Below are 23,946 nucleotides of genomic sequence, written 5' to 3'. Positions count from 1 at the left end.
CATGACAGTTATGATACGGTTGTTTCATAATTTTCATTGATGTCCGGCATTACCAGCCAGTGGTTCTATGGTTTGATTTATAAAATATATTTTCAGTAAAATGTAAAATCAAAGAAAAATTATCTGGTTTGCTTTTCAAATCTGCACTCATGAATCTATGAAATTTATAATAAGTTTCTTGAGCCGGTGAGAGAGCAAAGGTGAAACACGTGAGCTCGTGTATTGAATGTTGTAAGTGAAGAAAAATTAAGGACTAAAAGGTGTTTTAAGCTCAAAAATGAAAATGGACAGTAAAGGCAAGACTGGAACGAAGCCGAAAGTTAAGATAGTGAGGAACGAGGATGTAGAGACTTCCTCAGAAGAAGAAATTGAAATAGAGCCGGCTGACTGCGCCGTGCCGTATGCGACAAGGAGGTAAGGAAGAAGCAGTATGGAATCGCTTGTGACTAATGTGAGTCTTGGTTCCACAATGGTTGTGTTATAATGGGCAGGGAAGATTATAAAGTGCTGCAGACTAACAAAAGTCTCACTTGGTTTTGTAGTGAATGAAGGGGATCTTATAAGAATATGAAGGTAGAGTATAAAAAGATGGAGATTAATGATAGGCTAATGGATAGGCTAGAGTAGGACCCATTGGGTCCTGTGCTAGAGGTACTTGAACAGGCAGTAATAGAAATAAAGGATTTAATAGGTTTGGCAAAGGTAGGATAGCGAGTAAATATGCCAATAAAAGACATTAGGGAAGAAGTTAGAGAGGTTGTTAAAGAGATACTGGAAAAGGAAAATAGGGAAAATAATCTGGTAATATACAATGTTGAGAAATGTATGGAGGGAAGCACAGAGGAGCTCATATGAGTGCCTCATATTAAAAACCAAGTTTCTGAGTACAAAAGAATATCATACTGTCTGGATACGACTGTAAGGTCTTGAATATTTGAATGAAGACTACGAATATTGCAATAAAGTAGACAACACTTAGGAAGTCTAGGACGTACTGGTCTCGCATTTTGCTCAGTCTCCACACAGGATAAGAATTAACAGCAATAAAAAAAAATCATCGTACTTAAAGACTAGCTTAACAATAGTAATAACAAAGACAATATGTACAGAAATCTATATAAAGTGATTTATAAAACCCATAGATTAAAAGAAAAAGGTCAGAGAAACTGGTCAACATGGCGAAGCTGATACACCATGCATGGCTAAATACCCTCCAGTATAGCCACTTTAACTAAAGGGGAACAATAAGGACAGTTTGAAAAGATAAAGAAACATATAAGGAAAACACAACCTCTTGATAAACCACCAGGACCAATAGCCCTTTTATAAAGCCGCCTAACTCACCATAAAAAAGAGGAAGAAGTGAGATAGAATAGCGTTCCCGAGTGTACCCTCAGGCAAGAAAACTCAAACTCAAGACAATGGAAGATCATGGTATAGAGGTTATGGCACTACCCAAGACTAGAAAACAATGGTTTGATTTTGGAGTGTCCTTCTACTAGAAGAACTGCTTACCATAGCTAGAGTCTCTTCTTCCCTTACTAAGAGGAAAGTAGTCAGTCACTGAGCAATTATAGTGTTGATTGTTCTGTAGTTAATCCCTTGAGTGAAGAAGAATAGTTTTATAATGCCAGTGTTGTCAAGTGTATGAGAACAGAGGAGAATATCAAAAGAATATACCAGACTATTCTGTGCATGTGTAGGAAAAGGAAAAATGAGCTGTAACCAGACACAAGTATCCAATATTGTACTGTCTGGCCAGTCAAAGGACCCAATAATTCCCTAGCAGTAGTATCTCAACAGGTGGCTGGTGCTCTGGCCAACCTACTACCTGTTAGGGGAGACCGGTAGGTAGGTAATAGGTTGGTCAAGGCACCAGCCACCTGTTGAGATACTACCACTAGAGAGTTATTGTGTCCTTTTACTGGTCCCTCTCTCATTACGGCTCATTTTCCTTTGCCTACACATACATTGAATAGTGTGGCCTCTTCTTTACTTACTTGTTTACTTGTTTTGGGTTTAAATCCAACCCTCCACTGAAGTCGAGTGAACTACTTCTCGGGCGGGTCCATATTAATCATCTAACGAAACATTTTCATTATAACTTATACAATTCTCTGATTGTAGCATCTTCCAAATCATATGATCTTGTGAAAAGTAATGTCTTTAGTTTCTTCTTAAATTCAATTGCTCCCTTTAGGTCCTTCATTTCAGTTGGCAGTTTATTGTAATGTTTAGGCGCACAGTAGCTAAAAGCCCTTTCACCAAATTTACTATTTGTTCTTGGTTCAGATAGCCTATGTTTGTCACTCATGTGTCTTGTGTTAACATTTGTTTCTAGTTCTAGTTTATTCAGGCATTCTTTTAGATACTTTGGTTCATATTGGTTCAGTATCTTAAACGTTAGTAAGAGTAGCTTGTATTCAATTCTCGCTTTTATCGGTAGCCAGTGTAATTTAATTAGTGCAGGGGTAACTCTTTCCCTATTGTGTAGTCCTTTTATTAATCTAGCGGCTCTGTTTTGTACTCTCTGAATTTTCTTCAGCTGATAATTTGGTAAGCCATAGAACAGTGAGTTGCAGTAATCAATTCTTGAAAATATGTGGTGATTAATGAGTATGGCCATAGATTTTTCATCCAAGTATTTACTAATAAATGCTATGTTTCTAATATGATAGTTACAATTTCTTACCATATTATTTATATGTTCGTTCATTGTCAGTCTATCATCCATGATTACTCCAAGATTCCTAACAGATTTCTTTAGGTCAATGATCGATTGACCTATTTCAATTCTTTGGAAGCATTCGATTATTTTTATATCTTTTTCATTTCCAAAAATAATACATTCACTTTTGTCTTCATTGAGCTTGAGCTTTTTTGTTAACATCCAAGCCTTAATGTCATTCATTATTTCATGTATCTTTCTTTTAGCTTCATCAACTGATTCTATTGGGAAATAGAATTGTGTATTATCAGCGTATATTTTAAACTTAACTCTGTGAGTTTCAAGTATATTTGCCAGTTCAATTGTGTAAATTTCAAACAGGAGAGGACCTAGTACACTAGTTAAGGCACCCCTTTGGTTAGTTTTCTTGTCTCAGATTCAACATTTGATATTACTACTTTAACTTTGCAGTTTTCAAGATAACTCACAAACCAGTCGTATGCTCGTTCTACGATGCCCACAGCTTTAAGGTCTTCCATCAGATATGTATGTTCTACAGTATCAAATGCTGCACTTAGATCAAGCATCACAAGAATGCAACACTTGCCATTTGTTATAACTTCGGTTATGTCATTTTTTATTGCTAACACTGTTGTTTCTGTGGAGTAATTTTTTCTCTGTATGCAGATTGATCATCAGGTATGGCATTAGATTTTTTCAGATATTTCCAGGTTTGTTCGTGTACAGCAGTTTCAATAATTTTCGAAAAATATGACAGATTTGATATTGGCCTATATGAACTTAAATTGTCTGCATCACCTTTTCCTTTATACACAGGCTTGATACATGCAACTTTTTCACAATCAGGGAAAACTGCCTGTGTTACTCATATTTACCATGTTTCGGTAGGTCTCTTGTAGTCTGGTGAAATTTTCTGCATCTTTTACATCATTAATTGGAAATGGATAATTTCCGCAGTAGGTTTTTTTTTACTTTCTTTATTATTCTCATATAATCACTCTGACTTAACTCTTTGAATACCCTTAGCTTATTTACACCTGTTGCTGATGTATTCCTTCGCTCTGTTGTGCCGATGTTGTGAAAACTGGAGCAGATTTGATTTATTTTTTCCTCAAAATAATCAATAAAATCATTTGCTAGGCATTTAGGGTCATTAGTTATGTCAGGCAACACTATTTCTGTCTTTAGACCTAATATTTTCTTTAGGTTCTTATTTAATTTCCATGGGTCATTTTCATTGCACACTTTTTTTATAATAGGCCTTTTTTTTTTTTTAACTAAGATAAGGTAATTGTAGCGATTTCTAGCTGCTTTGTAATGTTGCCAGTTTTCATTATTTTTATTTCTTTTCCATTTATCCTCCATTTTTCTTTTTCCTTTTTTCTCTTTGTGTAATTCATTATCAAACCAGTTCGATTTTTCTTTAATTGTGATTATTTTTGTTATTTCCGGGCACCTATTATTATAATTAGTTGCAAGTATAGTTTTACTGCAGTTTATACAGGATTGTCTCTCTGCGAGGGTGTGATTCTCTTCACAGTTACAGACTGGTGTTATCCCTTTTATATCCTCTAGGCTTTGTTCAATGAACTCTTTTGGATCAAAGTTAGTCTTAATTATGTATGTGATTTGCTTCTGTATTGCATTATTTTTTCTAACGTCTATTTCAAAAGACATCAACTTATGCATTGGGGATATAGAGCAGTCAGGTTCAATCTCCATGTTTAGTATGATGTTGTTGTTTTTGTTTACTATAACTAGATCTAGTATATGATTAGACTGATCTGTTGGTTCAGACACTATGTTTTCAAGGTCGTGGTTGTCAATCAATTCTCTAAATTCATTGATATATGGGTCTACTCTGTTATCAAGATGTAGGTTGAAATCACCACATATAACTATATTTCGATTGTCATTCAATGTATCTAGTAAGTTATTAAATTCATCTAGAAACATTCTTTTGCTTTTGCTCGGTGGTCTATAGAGAATAACCATTTGTAGATTTACATTTTGAGATAAAATTTTAATATTCATATATTCAAATGAATTAACTATGAGATGATTTCTTACTGTAACTTTGTATGATTTCTTAATTAAGATTCCAATGCCACCACATCTTTTGTTTTCTCTTGGTTCATGATAAAAGTTATAAGATTTAGGTGTCATTTCATTTATTTTCGATCTGTCACTCACATTACCACTCAACCAAGTTTCAGTTAATAAGCAAATATCCACATCTTGATCACTTACGACTTCCTTAATGATATGAGTTTTATTGCCAATGGATTGTATATTTATTAGATTACATGATATTTTCTTAATCGAAGCCATGGTCAGTATTGTTTCTGGCTCTTGTTATTTCTTGTTTATAAACTTCACAGTTTACTTTATCATAGGATTTATGTTCTGTGTCATCATAGTTCTTTCTCACACAATTTATGCATTTAACTTCAACAACATTGCAATGACCCGCTTTATGTTCTCTCGCGCACTTGGGACACGACTGTTTATTCTTGCAATTTGCTGCACTATGCCCAAATTCCTGACATTTGTAACACTGGTAGAGCATGTAATGATCGTAAACATTACATATTCTATATGTGGAACTAAGTTTATCTCCATTATCATAGATTGCTTTACGTATCTTAGGTGTACATTTTATAATATAGTGTTTATGTTTATCCATTCTTGAATTTTCTTGCATTATGATAGTCAGATCATCATTTTCTACAATGTGTCTTTTTAGACACTGGTTCTTAAGCTTCAGACTTTGAATAATGCCATCATCATCTGGTACATTTGTAAGTTTTATCTCCGGTTTAAGATTTCCTTTTTCAGTAACAGTGATCTTGTTTACATTACCTTGTTCCAATTCTGATTTTGCCTGCTCCAGGTTCTGTTTATCTGCAAATTTTATGATCAGGAGGCCATCTTTTGTTTCAGCAGTGCTTTCAACTTGGGCTTTTAATTTGGCCATAATTGTTTTCTTATCATTAACTGCTGAAACCTCATCAGTTGATTTTACAATCAATGTTTTCTTTGATTTCAGCTTTTCAGCATATGTACCAGTTAGATGCTTCCTATCTATGTCATCTTCATTCCTTTTATTTTCATTTTTTAATTCTTTCATTTCATTTGTTAATTCTTGCATCTCATCTCTTGTTTCTTGCACTTTATTTCTCATTTCTGTCATGTTATCATTCATTTCTTCTATTTTATTCATCAAGACCTGAACCAAATGATGGGACATTACGACTTATTCATCCAATACTTTTCTTTGTATGTTTGCTGCATCCTCATTGAACTTATCAGTGCAATTCCTACACATGTAATAAATATGTTCGTTACACAATAGCCTTCAGTGGGCTTGTGATAAATTTTCTATTAATCCAGAACATGCGTTTTCAAAATGGTACAATTTTTGACATCTATCACAACAAATTGCATCATTAGCAACGACAGTCTTGCAGTGCTCACATAATTCAGTGTCATCAGATTCCACGGTGACCAACGATCCATTCGCTGATTCATCATTTCTTCCACAGGCACCTTCCTCCATGTTGTCACTATCATATACTGATGTATTCTTCATTATCTGCAGAAATTAATTTGTTTCATCTTCAACTGATTTTCCTGTGTAAGTCTTTTCCATAAGGTTTCTTTCTAATTCTCTTAATGGCTCTTAACATTTTTGTAGTTTACACTACAAGTCCAAATAGGTCGGGAAAACCATAATTGGAAACTCTTACCTGTGTCCCAGTTGTAATCAACTATTAATTTGTAATTTTGCACTATTTAGTATTCCAATGACGTTGATTCCAATTTACATAACTTAAGGATGTTGGAAATTATTAACTTAACGATTTTCACTTTTAACTTGCCACTATTGTTGTTAAATTTCAACAGAGCACTTCTTCAGCACGTCCTCACTCCACAAGAACCTAGATACTGTATTGTACTGTCTAGCCAGTCAAAGGACCCAATAATTCCCTAGCAGTAGTATCTCAACAGGTGGCTGGTGCTCTGGCCAACCTACTACCTGTTAGGGGAGACCGGTAGGTAGGTAATAGGTTGGTCAAGGTACCAGCCACCTGTTGAGATACTACCACTAGAGAGTTATTGTGTCCTTTTACTGGTCCCTCTCTCATTACGGCTCATTTTCCTTTGCCTACACATACATTGAATAGTGTGGCCTCTTCTTTACACACTCTTCTCTTTCCTCATACACCTGGCAGTTACACTATATATATATATATATATATATATATATATATATATATATATATATATATATATATATATATATATATATATATATATATATATATATATAGAGGGCCTATATATATATATATATATATATATATATATATATATATATATATATATATATATATATATATATATATATATATATATATATATATGGGATTTCAATGTTTTAGCAATTTTTCCTTTTTAGCCCGATTTGTCTGTATGATTGTACACAGGCCTTAACATATATTTTTTATGTAGCTTGCATAATTAACTTTTCTTAACAACACTTAAAACGCGGACATTGATCAATTATCCCAAACATTTTTCATGAGAATAATGAATTGAACGTAGGTAACATGATAGCATTGTTACGAAAACGTAAAGCATTGTGCACATCACACAATATTGTCGATGGTTTAAATGAACATTTTTTTTCCTAATTTCGCCTTCTACTGGCAATGCTTACCAGAACAATGTTTTATAAGCGTTTGCTCTTTATCTGCTAACGTAAGCAAACTTGTTCCATATCGAACGTCTACCTAATAGTTTCATATATCATCAATTAATTTTGAGTAGTATATATGAATAAATTTCTGCGATTATATTATAGTAGATAAGTAATTTACTTTTTAAGAACACCTTTTACACAACAGCCAGTTTCGTTTCTTACAGAAAGAGTTAGTAATAAGTTTTCTGTCTTCTGATGATATAATTAAGAAAAACAATTAAAGGTTCAATCTATGTGACTTTTTCTGTATCACAGAGCAAATTAGACTAAAGAATTTTTAGTTTGCTAATTAACTTTATATATTAAACACCATAAACGTGATATATTATCAGCTGATCTAAATGCAGTTTTGTTATGTTCAATAGAATTCGCCGATAACCGCATCGTCCAAACAGCACAAATGCAACAATTGTAAATGTCAACAAAACAGTGGTATGTCCTTGTTTGAATTTAGTAATGAGTTTAATAGTTCAGTCGTATAACAGAGCATGTTTAATTTATTTATACAAAAATAGTGTTGCATTTCACATAATTGCCTCTTTGTGGTAACGTAGCTTACGGTAGATTAGACAAACTGCAGGAAATTTATACACTAAGGCTAGTTAACTGTAGGGTACCCTAGTAAAGGAGTATACTATTCAACCGTACGATTGGATTAATTTAGTTTTTTATCTGCTTATCTCCAATGTAGATCCTGTAATAATTCTGTGGTATTATTCTGAATCGGACTTTTGAAGCCTCCTGTTGCCTAACATGATAGGCAGAGGCCAGTTATTTCAAAACCTGTCAGACACTACAGCTTAAAAGCTCTAACAAATATTAGGTTAGGTAGTACTGTTCATAGATATTATGTGTACCACAGTGCCAGCCTATTGTATGGCAGGAGAACGAATCTAAGTTTAATGATGAATGAGGAAAAAATTGCCAGGTTCCGATATTATCAAGGCTAGAGTATTGCTGGTTATGCCAGTTCAGGCCAGTGTTAGGATTTTGAGGCTAGTACGGGCTTTTACTTTACCTCTGTACCGGTGTGACGGTCTGAACGATCCCCCGGTCTCAGAATTCTCCTTGACATTGTATAATGGTTCTTTTCCGCCATTAGCTCGCTTCGCTCGCATGAAAATAAAACATCAAGCTCGTATGTACTGGCAAGCAGTAATGTTGAGCTGCGCACGCTAACATTACAGGAAAATAAAACGTCAACCTCGTATGCACTGGCAAACGGTAATGTTCGCGCATGCGCAGATTATCAAGGAGAATTCTGAGACCGGGGGATTGTTCAGACCGTCACACCGGCTTCATTGCCCTTGCCAAAATTGAATATTTTGCGAAGGGTATGTATTCACCCTTGTCTGTTTGTGGCCTTCACCAAAATCTTTATGTTTTCACTCCTGTATGTTTGTTGCATTTGCCAAAATCAAAGATTTTGCAAAGGGTATGTTTTCAGCCCTATCTGTTGCCTTTGCCAAAATTTTGCGAAGGCTATGTTTTCACCCTTGTCTGTTTGTTGTCTTCACCAAAATTTTTATATTTTCACCCCTGTCTGTCTATTGCCTTTGCCAATATCTTTGTTTTCACCCGTCTGTTTATTTCCTTCGCCAAAATCTTTATATTTTCACCCCTGTCTGTTTATTTCCTTCGCCAAAATCTTTATATTTTCACCCGTCTGTTTATTGCCTTCGCCAATATCTTTGTTTTCACCCTTGTCTGTTTGTTGCCTTCCCCAAAATCTTTATATTTTCACCCCTGTCTATTTGTTTCCTTCTACAAAATCTTTATATTTTCACCCCTGTCTTTTTGTTTCCTTCGCCAAAATCTTTATATTTTCACCCCTGTCTATTTATTGCCTTTGCCAATATCTTTGTTTTCACCCCTGTCTGTTTGTTGCCTTCGCCAAAATCTTTATATTTTCACCCCTGTCTGTTTATTGCCTTCGCCAATATCTTTGTATTTTCACCCTTGTCTGTTTGTTGCCTTCGCCAATATCTTTGTTTTCACCCTTGTCTGTTTGTTACCTTCTCCCAAATCTTTATATTTTCACCCCTGTCTATTTATTGCCTTCGCCAATATCTTTGTTTTCACCCCTGTCTGTTTGTTGCCTTCGCCAAAATCTTCATATTTTCACCCCTGTCTATTTATTGCCTTCGCCAATATCTTTGTTTTCACCCATGTCTGTTTGTTGCCCTCGCCAAAATCTTTATTTTTCAATATTAAACTTACCCGATGATCATATAGCTGTCAGCTCTGCTGCCCGACAGAAAAAACCTACGGGCGGAATACGCCAGCGATCGCTATACAGGTGGGGGTGTACATCAACAGCGCCATCTGTCGAGCAGGTACTCAAGTACTCGATGTCAACACAGAACCAATTTTCTCTCTGTCGTGCCACCGGCAAGACCTACTGAATACGCTCTTGTTTTCTGGATTGATTTTCACGTTATTTGGTGAAGTATTCATTTCTGGTTATTAGCTATCGCTGTGCAGAAGTTATCTTCAATACTTCCTTGCATTCTTTTTTGGATTTTGGATTATTTGTTGACGACTTGGATAGATTTTGAATTTCCCCCTTTGACTAATTCAAGATGTCTGACCCTTCTCAAGTCCCCAAGTACAGGAAATGTAGCGCTAGGGACTGTTCAAGGCGTCTTCCGAAGGCCTCTATCGATCCGCACACCGTTTGTTCCAATTGTAGGGGTAAAGCCTGTCAATTGGAAGATCGATGTGAGGAATGCGCTGGGCTTTCGGAATTCGGGTTTCAAGAATTCCTGAAATATGCACGTAGGCTAGAGAAGGATAGGATCAGGAGGAGTTCGTCTCGCTCAATTGATTTTTCCTCTCCCCATGTCCCTCAACCTATTCCTTCCCCTGTAGTGGTTGCACCCGACCCCCCTGCTAGCTCTCATCAACCTTCAATGGCAGATATGATGCGTGCCATTCAGGCTCTAGGTGAGAGAGTCGAGTCATTGGCGAATGACCGCAATCAACTCATGGCTGACGTCAGAGAGTTGAAAGGTAAAAGTGCAGTGGGAAGTGAAGTGAGTGTCAGTGCAGTGAAAAGTGTCAGTGTTACGCATGAGGGTGCGTCTGTTCGTGCCTGTCGTCCTCCCAGTCCGGGACCTCTTGCAAGCTCCCAAGCCCAGGGGAGAAGCAATGTCGTACGACCAAAGGGTTCGACAGGCTTTAATCAGCGTACAGACGTACCCTCCGTGGTTTCGGACGTATCTTACCTAGATCGTCCCACCCACAAGAAGACGAGTGAGCCCATTCATTCCTCGTCTGCGGAAGAGGTTTCTCGACAGAAACGATGGACCAAGGTCTCACGGCCTCTTAAACGTAAGGTCCCTTCCGAGCTAGTCCAACGGCCCAGGTGTAGCCACTGGGTCAGTTCGGACTCGCTGCAGTCCTCCGACGACTGCACACCTCCTAAGAGAGGCAAAGTGGTACCGCAACAGGCAATAACTCCGTCTGTTGCCGCACCCGCTGTTTTAGACCCTCAGTCACAACGGACAGTAACTCCGTCTGTTGCCGCTTTTGTAGACCCTAAGTGGTCTTTACTGCAGTCTATGCAGACTCAGTTAGCTGCGGTTATGCAGGAGTTTCGTGCGGAGAAGGTTGACGCTGCACCCGTGAGCCTACAACCTGCCACGGTTGTGCGCCCAGCAGACGCTGAGGCTGCCTGCCCCCACACTCCGGCTGCGGAGAAGGTTGACGCTGCACCCGTTAACCTACAACCTGCCACGGTTGTGCGCCCAGCAGACGCTGAGGCTGCCTGCTCCCACACTCCGGCTGTGAGAGCTCCTCCACCCATGCGCAGTCGACCCTGCCAGACGCATGCTGACGTTCACAGACGCACGGAACCCTCCGTTGCCGTGCGTGAGCTACCACAACAACAGGAGGGTGGAGTTAGGCTGCCGTGTTTTGACGCGGTGCGTCAGCCTCCGCTACCCACGGTGGTCTCCGCTATCCTTCCACAGTCGGGAGTAGACTCTTTGCGCACCCACTCAGCTTTGGTTGTTGCCAGTTCTCAGACTGACCAACAGTGGCATGATGTTGGGTCCAGTGCAGCCACGCATGCACCCGTGCTGCCGGACTCAGCCGTCCAGCCCACTCCGTTGCCTCTTCCTCCTCAACATTCAGACGATGGTATCTCTGATGATGACGAAGCTGCACATCTTGACGACCAACACTCGGACATCGAAGAACCCAAGACTACGCCTCCCTCCTTAGACTTTAGGAAAGTGCTTGCGCTGTTCAAGGATTTATATCCGGACCAGTTTGTGTCTGCAGCACCACGCTCGCCTCCCTCTGAGTTCGCTTTAGGCATGCAGTCAGCAGCACCTGCCTTTACGAAGCTCGTACTCGCTCGCTCGTCCAAGAGAGCTTTAAGGGTACTGGGAGAATGGTTGCAGTCCAAGAAGCAACTTGGGAAGACATCCTTCATGTTTCCCCCGGTCAAGCTTGCTTCCAGATCTAGCGTCTGGTATGCCACGGGAGAAGTTCTCGGCTTGGGAGTTCCTGCCTCTGCCCAGGGCGACTTCTCAAGTCTGGTAGACTCTCCCCGCAGGCTGGCTATGAGACGCTCCAAGATTTGCTGGACTCCTTCGGATATGGACCATCTTATGAAGGGAGTTTTCCGCGCATTCGAGGTCTTTAACTTCTTGGACTGGTGTTTGGGAGCGTTGAGCAGGAAGACCTCCCCTTCTGATAAGGAAACTTCCATGCTCATCATGTCCTGCATGGACAAAGCCATACGGGATGGTTCTAGTGAGCTTGCGGCTTCTTTCGTGTCTGGGGTTCTCAAGAAGCGAGATCACCTTTGCTCCTTCTTGTCAGCTGGAGTCACCCCATGTCAAAAGTCGGAGCTTATGTTTGCTCCACTCTCGAAGTGTCTCTTCCCTGAAGAGTTGATTAAGGAGATTGCTGCCTCCTTGATCCAGAAAGACACACATGACTTGGTGGCGTCTTCTGCACGCAAAACCACCCCTTTGCCCTCCGTACCTAGACCCAGGATGGACACTCCAGCGTCAAGGTTCATTCCGCCCTTTCGTGGCAGAGCCTCCAGCAGAGGAGGTACTCGTGCCGGAAGTCAACGTGGGAGTAAGAAGAAGGGTTCCAAGTCCTCTAGAGGCAGAGTCTGACTGCCACCTTCTTCAGACAGCAGTGGGAGCCAGGCTCAAGAACTACTGGCAGGCCTGGGAGAACAGGGGAGCAGACGCACAGTCTGTGAAGTTACTCAGGGAGGGGTACAAGATTCCATTCTTACGCAAGCCCCCTCTAGCAACAACTCCCATCGACCTCTCTCCCAGGTACAGAGAGGAGGACAAGAGACTAGTGGCAAGAGGTGTCTCTCTTACTACAAAAGGGAGCGGTAGTCATAGTCCGGGACCATCAATCCCCGGGCTTCTACAACCGCCTCTTCTTAGTGCCGAAGAAGACAGGAGGGTGGAGACCGGTGCTAGACATCAGCTCTCTGAATGTCTTTGTCACAAAGCAGACGTTCACCATGGAGACGACAAAGTCGGTTCTAGCATCGGTCAGGAAGGAAGACTGGATGGTCTCGTTAGACCTAAAGGACGCTTACTTTCACGTCCCCATCCACCCAGATTTCCAACCTTTTCTAAGGTTTGTTTTCGGGAAGGTTGTCTACCAGTTCCAAGCCCTGTGCTTTGGCCTAAGCACGGCACCTCTAGTTTTTACCAAACTGATGAGGAATATTGCCAAATTCCTGCATTTAGCAAACATCAGAGCCTCCCTCTATTTGGACGACTGGCTTTTAAGAGCTGCGTCAAGTCGTCGCTGTCTGGAGAATCTACAGTGGACTCTAGATCTGACCAAGGAATTGGGTCTCCTGGTCAATATAGAAAAGTCCCAACTCGTCACATCCCAAACTATAGTATACCTAGGAATGGAGATTCAGAGTCAAGCTTTTCGGGCTTTTCCGTCGGCCCCCAGAATCTGTCAAGCCCAAGAATGCATCCAGTCCATGCTGAAGAAGGACCGATGTTCAGTCAGACAGTGGATGAGTCTGATAGGGACGCTTTCATCACTGGACCAGTTCATCGCGTTAGGGAGACTCCACCTCCGCCCCCTTCAATTTCACTTAGCTGCTCACTGGAGAAAGGACAAGACGCTAGAAGCGGTCTCGGTTCCTATTTCCGAGAAGATGAAGTCGTCACTGACTTGGTGGAAGAACAACATTCTTCTCAGGGAGGGTCTGCCACTGGCTGTTCAGACCCCCGACCACCTTCTCTTCTCGGACGCATCGGACACGGGCTGGGGTGCGACGTTGGACGGTCGAGAATGCTCGGGCACGTGGAATGCGGTTCAAAGCGAGTTACACATCAACTGCAAGGAGCTACTGGCAGTTCATCTGGCCTTGAGAAGCTTCAAGTCCCTCCTTCTAGGCAAGGTGGTGGAGGTGAACTCCGACAACACCACAGCCCTGGCGTACATCTCCAAGCAAGGAGGGACTCATTCGAGGATGTTGTACGAGATCGCAAGGGACCTCCTCACCTGGTCAAGAGATCGAAACATATCCCTTGTAACGAGGTTCATTCAAGGCGACATGAATGTCATGGCAGACCGCCTCAGCCGGAAGGGTCAAATCATCCCAACAGAGTGGACCCTTCACAAGAATGTATGCAACAGACTATGGGCATTGTGGGGCCAACCCACCATAGATCTGTTCGCAACCTCGATGACCAAGAGGCTCCCAATTTATTGTTCACCGATTCCGGACCCAGCAGCAATTCACATAGATGCCTTTCTTCTGGATTGGTCCCATCTAGACCTTTATGCGTTCCCCCCGTTCAAGATTGTCAACAGAGTACTGCAGAAGTTCGCCTCTCACGAAGGGACAAGGTTGACGTTGGTTGCTCCCCTCTGGCCCGCGAGAGAATGGTTCACCGAGGTACTGCAATGGCTAGTAGACGTTCCCAGAACACTTCCTCTAAGAGTGGACCATCTGCGTCAGCCGCATGTAAAGAAGGTACACCCAAGCCTCCACGCTCTTCGTCTGACTGCCTTCAGACTATCGAAAGACTCTCGAGAGCTAGAGGCTTTTCGAAGGAGGCAGCCAGAGCGATTGCTAGAGCTAGGAGGACATCCACTCTCAAAGTCTACCAGTCGAAGTGGGAAGTCTTCCGAAGCTGGTGCAAGTCCAAATCAGTATCCTCAACCAGTACCTCTGTAACTCAGATAGCTGACTTCCTTTTATACCTAAGGAAGGAAAGATCCCTTTCAGCTCCCATGATCAAGGGTTACAGAAGCATGTTGGCAGCAGTCTTCCGTCACAGAGGCTTAGATCTTTCCAACAACAAAGATCTACAGGACCTCCTTAAGTCTTTTGAGACCTCGAAGGAGCGTCGGTTGGCCACACCAGGTTGGAACTTAGACGTGGTACTAAGGTTCCTTATGTCAGCAAGGTTCGAACCACTTCAATCAGCCTCTTTAAAAGATCTCACGTTGAAAACTCTTTTCCTCGTCTGCTTAGCAACAGCTAAAAGAGTCAGTGAGATACACGCCTTCAGCAGGAACATTGGATTTACATCTGAAATGGCTACATGTTCCTTACAGCTTGGTTTCTTAGCCAAAAACGAACTTCCTTCTCGTCCTTGGCCCAAATCGTTCGATATTCCAAGCCTTGCCAATTTGGTTGGAAATGAACAAGAAAGAGTACTATGCCCGGTAAGAGCTCTTAAGTACTATTTGAAACGGACTAAGCCATTACGTGGTCAATCAGAAGCTTTATGGTGCGCCATTAAGAAACCTTCTTTACCAATGTCGAAGAATGCAGTTTCTTATTATATCAGACTTTTAATTCGAGAAGCTCATTCCCATCTGAATGAGGAGGACCATGCTTTGCTGAAGGTAAGGACACGAAGTTAGAGCTGTCGCAACTTCAGTGGCCTTCAAACAAAACAGATCTCTGCAGAGTGTAATGGATGCAACCTATTGGAGAAGCAAGTCAGTGTTCGCATCATTTTACCTTAAAGATGTCCAGTCTCTTTACGAGAACTGCTACACCCTGGGACCATTCGTAGCAGCGAGTGCAGTAGTGGGTGAGGGCTCAGCCACTACATTCCCATAATCCCATAACCTTTTTTAATCTTTCTCTTGAAATGCTTTTTATTGTTGTTCTTTGGGTTGTCCGGAAGGCTAAGAAGCCTTTCGCATCCTGGTTGATTTGGCGGGTGGTCAAATTCTTTCTTGAGAAGCGCCTAGATTAGAGGTTTTGATGAGGTCCTTTAGTATGGGTTGCAGCCCCTCATACTTCAGCTCCTAGGAGTCGCTCAGCATCCTGTGAGGATCGCGAGGCTCAGTAAGGAAGACGTACTTAAAAAGGCAGAGTAATTGTTCAAGTCGACTTCCTTACCAGGTACTTATTAATTTTATGTTTGAATAACTGCTAAAATGAAATACGGAATACTTAGCTCTTAATGTTAACATATATGCTGGTCTCTACCCACCCCCCTGGGTGTAAATCAGCTATATGATCATCGGGTAAGTTTAATATTGAAAAATGTTATTTTCATTAGTAAAATAAATTTTTGAATATACTTACCCGATGATCATAAATTAAAGGACCCACCCTTCCTCCCCAATAGAGACCCAGTGGACCGAGGCGAAAATTGGTTCTGTGTTGACATCGAGTACTTGAGTACCTGCTCGACAGATGGCGCTGTTGATGTACACCCCCACCTGTATAGCGATCGCTGGCGTATTCCGCCCGTAGGTTTTTTCTGTCGGGCAGCAGAGCTGACAGCTATATGATCATCGGGTAAGTATATTCAAAAATTTATTTTACTAATGAAAATAACATATTTTCACCCCTGTCTGTTTATTGCCTTTGCCAATATCTTTGTTTTCACCCTTGTCTGTTTGTTGCCTTAGCCAATATCTTTGTTTTCACCGTTGTCTGTTTTTTGCCTTCGCCAAAATCTTTATATTTTCACCCCTGTCTATTTATTGCCTTTGCCAATATCTTTGTTTTCACCCCTGTCTGTTTGTTGCCTTCGCCAAAATCTTTATATTTTCACCCCTGCCTGTTTATTGCCTTCGCCAATATCTTTGTTTTCACCCATGTCTGTTTGTTGCCTTCGCCAAAATCTTTATATTTTCACCCCTGTCTGTTTATTGCCTTCGCCAATATCTTTGTTTTCACCCTTGTCTGTTTGTTTTATTTTCACCCCTGTCTGTTTATTGCCTTCGCTAGTATCTTTGTTTGGTTAATATATGATACTTTAATTACTAGCGATACTGTAATTCCCTATGAGAAATAGACGAGCGTAGGCTAGTTTGGTATTTTTCTATATATGTTTAATAGGGGCCGGGGCATAATAACTTAAGTATCGGTCTATTAAAATGTGAAGTATGTTTCTCACTCTTAAGTCCATTGTTTACATCTGAGAGACTGAAGGGGATTTATTGAGCATGCGTTTTTTTCCCATGGATTGCAGAGCTTTCTGTGCATTTACAATGACATATTTGTCAGGTGGTTTTTTAAACCAATTAACAGCTTACAAGTACTTCTTCATAAGTTCCCGGATGTTGTTCTACAACAGCCATTTTTTTCCCATCTTCGCCTTCAGTTTTAAGTTAACCACCATCTCGTTAAGATGTCTCAGAGTGAACATCAATCTATTTCGAAATTTAGTGTAATTTTGTTTATGTCAGCAATTGATTTTGATGGAAATGCTATTGTTACTCATATGTAATTAGAAAATGACAGCAAAATAAGTCCTCAAAGGTCTGATTCTGATTTAATTTTGAGGGAAGGCCAGAACATTTTATACTGCAAAATTTTGTAAAGATTGCCAAGAAAACAAAAAAGGCGACGGTGTCAATCATAAGGTAAAGAATTAGTTGTGATTAACTTTTTCATAATGGAAGGTTTTATTTGTGAATTACTTTTAGTTTGTGATCTGGGAAGGGGTTTGTCCAGTTAGCGGTTGTGACCTGGGAAGGGGGTTCCGGGGGCTTGCCCCCGGGCTAATGGTTGTTATCTGGGAAGGGAGGTTCGGGGAGTTTGTCTGGCTAGCGGTTGTGACCTGGGAAGGGGGGACGTCCGGAGGGGTTGCCCCTGGCTAGCGGTTGTGATCTGGGAAGGGGGTTCCCGGAGGCTTGCCCCCTAGCTAGGGGTTGTGACCTGGGAACTACTAGGTTAGGTTAGGTGGGTTTGTTAGGTTCTGTACCCTTTTACAAATCTCCAAGGTTAATAATCACGTTTTGGCCTATTTTCAACCATGAACATGAACCATATATTTTTCTAACTGGTTATTGTGGGCTTATTTTGCATTTATGACCATTATTATTGCTGTAAATCACTCATTTATGACATTTCCCCACCCAAAAAACCCCGGTTAACCACTGGGGTCCCCCATAATTGTCTTTACTTAAGGGGGTCCAAAAACTCAGGAACTGGTGGTTTGCCCCAATTATCATGGTCAGAAATGCATAGAACACAAGATAGCAATTTGGAAAAATATAAGGTTCATGTATTTGGCTAGAAATTAAAGTATCATATTTGTTCCGTAACTGAAATACAAACCCCGCTATTTACATGGGGTGATTACTTCGGCGCAGCCGATGACGAGCCATAAAGTTTTAACGAGGGTTTCCTACCCCACTGCTAGTTAGCGGGGGGGCTAGGGAGGGGTAGCTAGCTACCCCTCCCCCTCACACACACCGGAGAATACTCCACTTTACTTTTGGCTCGGATAGTGATTGGAGGTCTCCGCTCCTATCCTCACTTGACGGCCATTATTGTTTTGTCTTTTAACTTACCTTTGTTCCGTAACCGAAATACAAACCACGCTATTTACAAAGGGTTATTACTTTTAGCGTAGCTGAAATGGCGAGCCATTAGAATTTAACGAGGGTGTATTACCCCCGCGCTAGTTAGCGGGGGGGTAGGGGAGTGGTAGCTAGCTACCCCTCCTCCCCCTCACACACAGGTGAATACTCACTTTTCACTTTTGGCTCGGACTGTGACAGACGTCTCTGTCTTGGTCCTCGCTTGGCAGCCATTGTCTGTTTTGTCTTTACTTAATCGCTTACTTTTCTTTTACTCAATATATATGTAAACATGTTTTCATGTTTGTATATATATTTGAGTATAGAAATAAGTAAGTTTCCTTTTCAGATGTGTGTGTGTAGTGTACGATATCTACGTGGAGGCCTCGGCAGTTAGGCCACCACGGCCTAATTTTATGGGTTGCGATCGAGTTTGACTTCGGTCTTTCTCTCTCTCTCTCTCTTGAGGTCGTTCACCCTTTTACTATGTTTTACTACGCCCTTGTAGCTTCCTTCCCGTGTGGGTGGGGTTGCTACGCCGTACATTTTGTCTCAATTAGTTTATGAATCTAATTGTAGTTGTTAATTTTTCAGCTTGTAGAACGATTCCTTTCGGGGTTTTCGTTTTTTTCTTTAGTGTTCATTCTTTTTTTAAATTACATAATTACATAGTTACATAATTATAATTGTTATAATTCTGTTTTGGTTACAGCTCTCCTTCCGCGAGTGTAAGTGGTTGTGAGGGCACGTGCCTGTTGTGTAATTCTTGTTCCTTTTCCTCGGGATTCCTCTTCGGAGCCTTCCCGGGGGAATGAATGTGTACTAATATTATTTGTTTTATTTTTTTACAGTTACCGATCTAGTTCGTTTCTGTAATATAGCAACGGTGTGAGCTGTCTGGTTGAGTCCTGGGGATTCGGCTGTTGCTGCCTCCCCCCTTGTATTGTCGTCAGGGGCGTGTCTCCTTCTACTGGTAGTACTCCCGTGTCGACGGACAGCTCTCCAGTTCATTTTAGAACAGTCAGGAGGCTTGCCTCCTTGGGCGGATAACTTTCCTTCCGAGGGAAGTTTTTTCCTGTCCAGGCTTGAGCTTTTCCTCTTTTGGGGGGTTCTTCTCTTGCCTTTTTTTCGTGCGACTATGCTCTTGGTGCTGAGCGGTCGCACCTGCAGTTTCGCTCAAGGGGCTGGGCAACTGCAGGGGCTCCTCTTCGGAGGATTGCCCCTTTTAGGTCACTGGCTGACCAGTCTCTTCCACGAAGTGTTTCTCTGTCGTTCGCGAGAGAGTACACTCATAGAGACTCCTCTTCGGAGGTTTCTTCTGTTGCTGTTGCTGTTGGCCTCCCTCGCCGTAAGGCCCTCCGTCCGCCTCGTCGTAAGGGCCTCTCATCTCCCTATAAGGGTGCTTGAGGCGCCTTTTTGAATCTCCGTTTGCAGCCTACAACTTCTTTTTCTCGATCTTCCGTCTTGGTGCAGATGGACAGCAGTCTAATCTCGTCTCCCGACGGGCAACGGTCTTCCCGACGGACAACGGTCTTCCCGACGGACAGCGGTCTTCCGACGGACATCAGTCTCCCGGCGGACAACGATCCCTTCGGGGCAAAGGGTTGCCCCCACGGGGGTTCTTCCCTTGCGTGTCAGGGTTTCCCTGCGCGCCCTTCTGTTCGTCAGCGCTCTCCTGTTCGTCAGCGCTTTCAAGATGATCTTCCCTGCGGTTCCTGTTACGTGCCCTGTGCGCCCACGTTCGCCCTCGCGATCTAGAACTTCGGTTCAGGTCGGGGTCAAGGACTCTTCTTTGCGCAGGCTTCCACGCGTAGCCTTCTGCTCGTCAGCGATCATCAGCTCGTCAGCGATCATCAGCTCGCCAGCGATCGTCAGCTCGTCAGCGATCATCAGCTCGCCAGCGATCTCCGGATCGCCCATGTGTGTTACAGCTGGCACGCCAACGTTCTCCAACACTTCTGAAGGAACATGGTTCGCCAGCTACTAGCTCAACTGCGGATGCTGATCGCCATCGCGCGACCCTCAACTGCAGATGCTGATCGCCATCGCGCGACCCTCAACTGCGGATGCTGATCGCCATCGCGCGACCCTCAACTGCGGATGCTGATCGCCATCGCGCGACCCTCAACTGCGGATGCTGATCGCCATCGCGCGACCCTCAACTGCAGATGCTGATCGCCATCGCGCGACCCTCAACTGCAGATGCTGATCGCCATCGCGCGACCCTCAACTGCGGATGCTGATCGCCATCGCGCGACCCTCAACTGCGGATGCTGATCGCCATCGCGCGACCCTCAACTGCGGATGCTGATCGCCATCGCACAACCCTGAACGATTGCCCGCTTACGCATGCTGCTCCTCATCGCACAACCCTGAACGATCGCCCTCTTGCGGATGCTGATCACCATCGCACCCTTTCACGCGATCATTCACCTGCGCATGCTGCTCGCCATCGCACAACCCTGAACGATTGCCCGCTTACGCATGCTGCTCCTCATCGCACAACCCTGAACGATCGCCCTCCTGCAGATGCTGATCACCATCGCACCCTTTCACGTGATCATTCACCTGCGCATGCTGCTCGCCATCGCACAACCCTGAACGATTGCCCGCTTACGCATGCTGCTCCTCATCGCACAACCCTGAACGATCGCCCTCCTGCAGATGCTGATCACCATCGCACCCTTTCACGCGATCATTCACCTGCGCATGCTGCTCGCCATCGCACAACCCTGCACGATTGCCCGCTTACGCATGCTGCTCCTCATCGCACAACCCTGAACGCTCGCCCTCTTGCGGATGCTGATCACCATCGCACCCTATCACGCGATCATTCACCTACACATGCTGCTCGCCATCGCTTACCGCCAGCGATCTTCTTCACCTACGCGGCAGCACGATCCCTCGCCGTCACGCCCATTCGCCTGCGCGCCCGCGCGATCGCTCGCCTGCGCGCCAGCGCGATCGCTCGCCCGCGCGATCGCTCGCCTGCGCGCCCGCGCGATCGCTCGCCTGCGCGCCCTCGCGACCGCTCGCCTGCGCGCCCGCGCGACCACTCGCCTGTGCGCCCGCGCGACCATTCGCCTTTGCGCGACCGTTCGCCCTCGCGCGACCATAGTTCGCGGCGAATTCCACAGCCGGTGGTAGCAGCAGGGACGCGTGCTCCTAGGCGGCACTCGGGATCACCTCCATCCAAGCACAGGTTGGTAGTGCAGGACGAAGACAGGTCAGTACAGCATTCTTCCCACCTTCTTTTCAGGCAGGAACCGTCGTGTCCTCTCCAAAGGATCGCCCGATCCCTTTCACCTTAGCGAGGATTTCGGACTCTGTGTCCTTGGAGCAGCAGACATGGTTTGATCCGCTGGCACGGGCGTTAATGAGGGTTATGAAACCAGCACTCACCGGCCAGGGTAACAAACCAGCGGCTGTCTCTCCTACGCTGAAGAGAAAGAGAGGAGTGTACTTCGTGGTGACTTCCCCCAGGGCGAAGTTGGTTCCCAAGAGGTCGGTCTCGAGGGTCCCCTCTCCTGCACGAGTACTCTCTCCTTCTCCCGCCCTGGAAGGATTTTTGGCGGGGGGGCTTTCCGTTAAAGATTTCTCCATCGGACAAGGGGTGACTGCTTACCTCTTCCTCTGGGAGCTTACCAGGTTCTTTCCCTCCTCGGTTACGGCCCGAGGTTTGGTTCAAGGAAGCTACAGGAAGATCAAGGGTACTTTCCTCCTCTCGAGCTCAGGCACCTTGGCCTTTCGTCGTTAAGTATCTACTTGCGGACAAGCTCGATGTTGTACCATCTGGACGCACTGACTGAAGGCTTCCTTCGGGTGTCTCATCTGTGGAGGTCAACGACCTCAGACACCCTTCCATCCTTGAGAAGAGTTTTGTCTTTGCCCAAGGACAGAGACTTAAACATCTGCTGTGCGGAGTAAATCGACTTCCGGTTTCACTCCTCCAAGGCGCTTTCTTCCAGACTCTGCAGGGCTCCAGCTCCCTTTTCTTTCAACCACGTCGGCCTAAGTTATCGGCTACGACAACTGGGACAAGGTGTCCAATTGCAGTTTCCTCCTGTCAGGAACAGATGGCACGGGAGACTCCCCCGGGGGGGCATAGTCCTAAAAGGAGTTCACGAACTCTAGGATTGCAGGTTTTTTCGCTGGGAGGATGCTTAAGGTTACTCATCCGAATGACAGCTTCCCGATGCCCATTCCCGCACAATCTCTGTGAGTAGCCAAGGATATCGCGCCTGCCGTCTCTGTCAGCGAATTCAGTGTCTCTGAACCTCTATGCCATAGCATCAGCAGAGTTGCCCGGTTGGGCAGAATGATCCATACCTTAGGCGAAGGTCTTCCTTAGGATCATCGACGGCTTCACCCCCGGCCCCCTCAGTCGATCCTTTCTTGTAAGGAAGGATCTGAGAGGGGATGTCCATAGTCGACCTCTCAGCCCTGATCAAGTTTGTCGAACAAACTTTGGCCAGCGTAGACCAGCAGAATCGATCAGACTGGTAACGAGGCGACAGGACTCCTTTAACCCTGGATCGGAAGGACGGGTACTTTCAGTTTCCATTCCATCCATCTTCCAGGGTGCTCGTCGAATTCAGCCTAAACTGCAAGTATTCCTGCTTATGATGCAGTGTGGCTATCCCGCCGTGGCATAGCAGGTTTGTTTCCCCAGAGAACTCTCCCTGCCTTCCTCTTGGCCGCTCAGGTGCAGACTTCCGCCTCCTCTGCTGTTTGGAGGGCTGGTCAACTCCGGTAGGCTCGGGTTTCGACCTTCTTCAGCGCCGGGAAAAGCTTCCGAATGCTGACCATGAGTGTGGGCTCATGGTATTTTGCTTGGAGCCTTCTCTTCCTCTGCCTCAACATCTGGAGTATCTGGCCATGATATTGAGTCAACCGCCTTACCACGTTGGAAACCCCGCTTCTCGTCCGTCCAGCGAGGTTAAGCAACGTCGGTACTTGGATGGGTGACCACCTGGGGACGCCAGATTCTGTTACCACATCCTCCGAGCCTTCCTTTCGGTTGACTGTGGCAAGACTGAGGAGAGTCGCAGTACCTGTTCTCAGTCAAGCAGAGTTTTCAGCCCTACCTTGAAACGTTTCCTAGTTCTTCTTTCCTCATTGACCCGTTTATAGTCCGAACGGTCGCCTCAGGATAAGTTCCATGTGGGGCGATCCAAGTTCCGGTGGCTTCAGGCAATGTTTAACCGGACTCCCTGGCCCTATGGGACCAGCGGAACTATTAAACCTGCAATGGGTGTTGACCTATGGAGCCTCTTGATGGTAGTGGATATTCTCGTCCTTTCCCCACATTCTTGATGCGGTTCTCGGACTCGTCAAAGGAAAGGGGGGGGGGGCATGTTCCGGTCCAGGCCTATGGTCAAGACCTGAAGGATACCTCTCCATCATTCAGGCAGGCTTAAGGGCCTTAGTCTGGCCCCTCTTCAGATCCTACCGCTCCTGCCAAGTCGCCCCGTTGCGTGTCGACTTCATGCTAACCAGCAGGGGACGCATTTTCACACCTTCACATCTTGCAGTAGAGATACCGGGATGATTGAGATTCTCTCAATTCCACCATCGGCTCTCTCATTCCAGGCAGGGGAATGTTTCTCTCAGACTATCCGAGCAGAGCCTCATAGAGAGAGTGTACCTAAGGGTCTTTTGACCTTGGGTAACCAGCAAGTGCTGGTCTGGGGGACCT

The 23,946-nt window shown here is 44.1% G+C and overlaps 1 protein-coding gene across 2 annotated transcripts in view; it reads left to right on the top strand.

Annotated features, from left to right (window-relative positions):
* Positions 1–7,755: 7,755 nt before the first annotated feature.
* Positions 7,756–23,946, top strand: part of LOC137656888 (S1 RNA-binding domain-containing protein 1) — a 242,456-nt gene continuing 226,265 nt past the window's right edge. Inside the window, exon 1 of one of the 2 annotated variants that reach the window (XM_068391267.1) lies at positions 7,756–7,886. The gene's annotated coding sequence lies outside the window, so the exon portion shown is untranslated. Of the gene's footprint in view, positions 7,887–17,285; positions 17,307–23,946 lie in introns of those variants that run through there. The other variant, XM_068391268.1, reaches the window with a different exon arrangement.

Source organism: Palaemon carinicauda, chromosome 17, assembly GCF_036898095.1.
Source record: "Palaemon carinicauda isolate YSFRI2023 chromosome 17, ASM3689809v2, whole genome shotgun sequence".
NCBI lineage: Eukaryota > Metazoa > Arthropoda > Malacostraca > Decapoda > Palaemonidae > Palaemon > Palaemon carinicauda.
The sequence above is the reverse complement of the archived record's forward strand: the minus strand, read 5'-3'. Positions and strand labels throughout refer to the sequence as shown.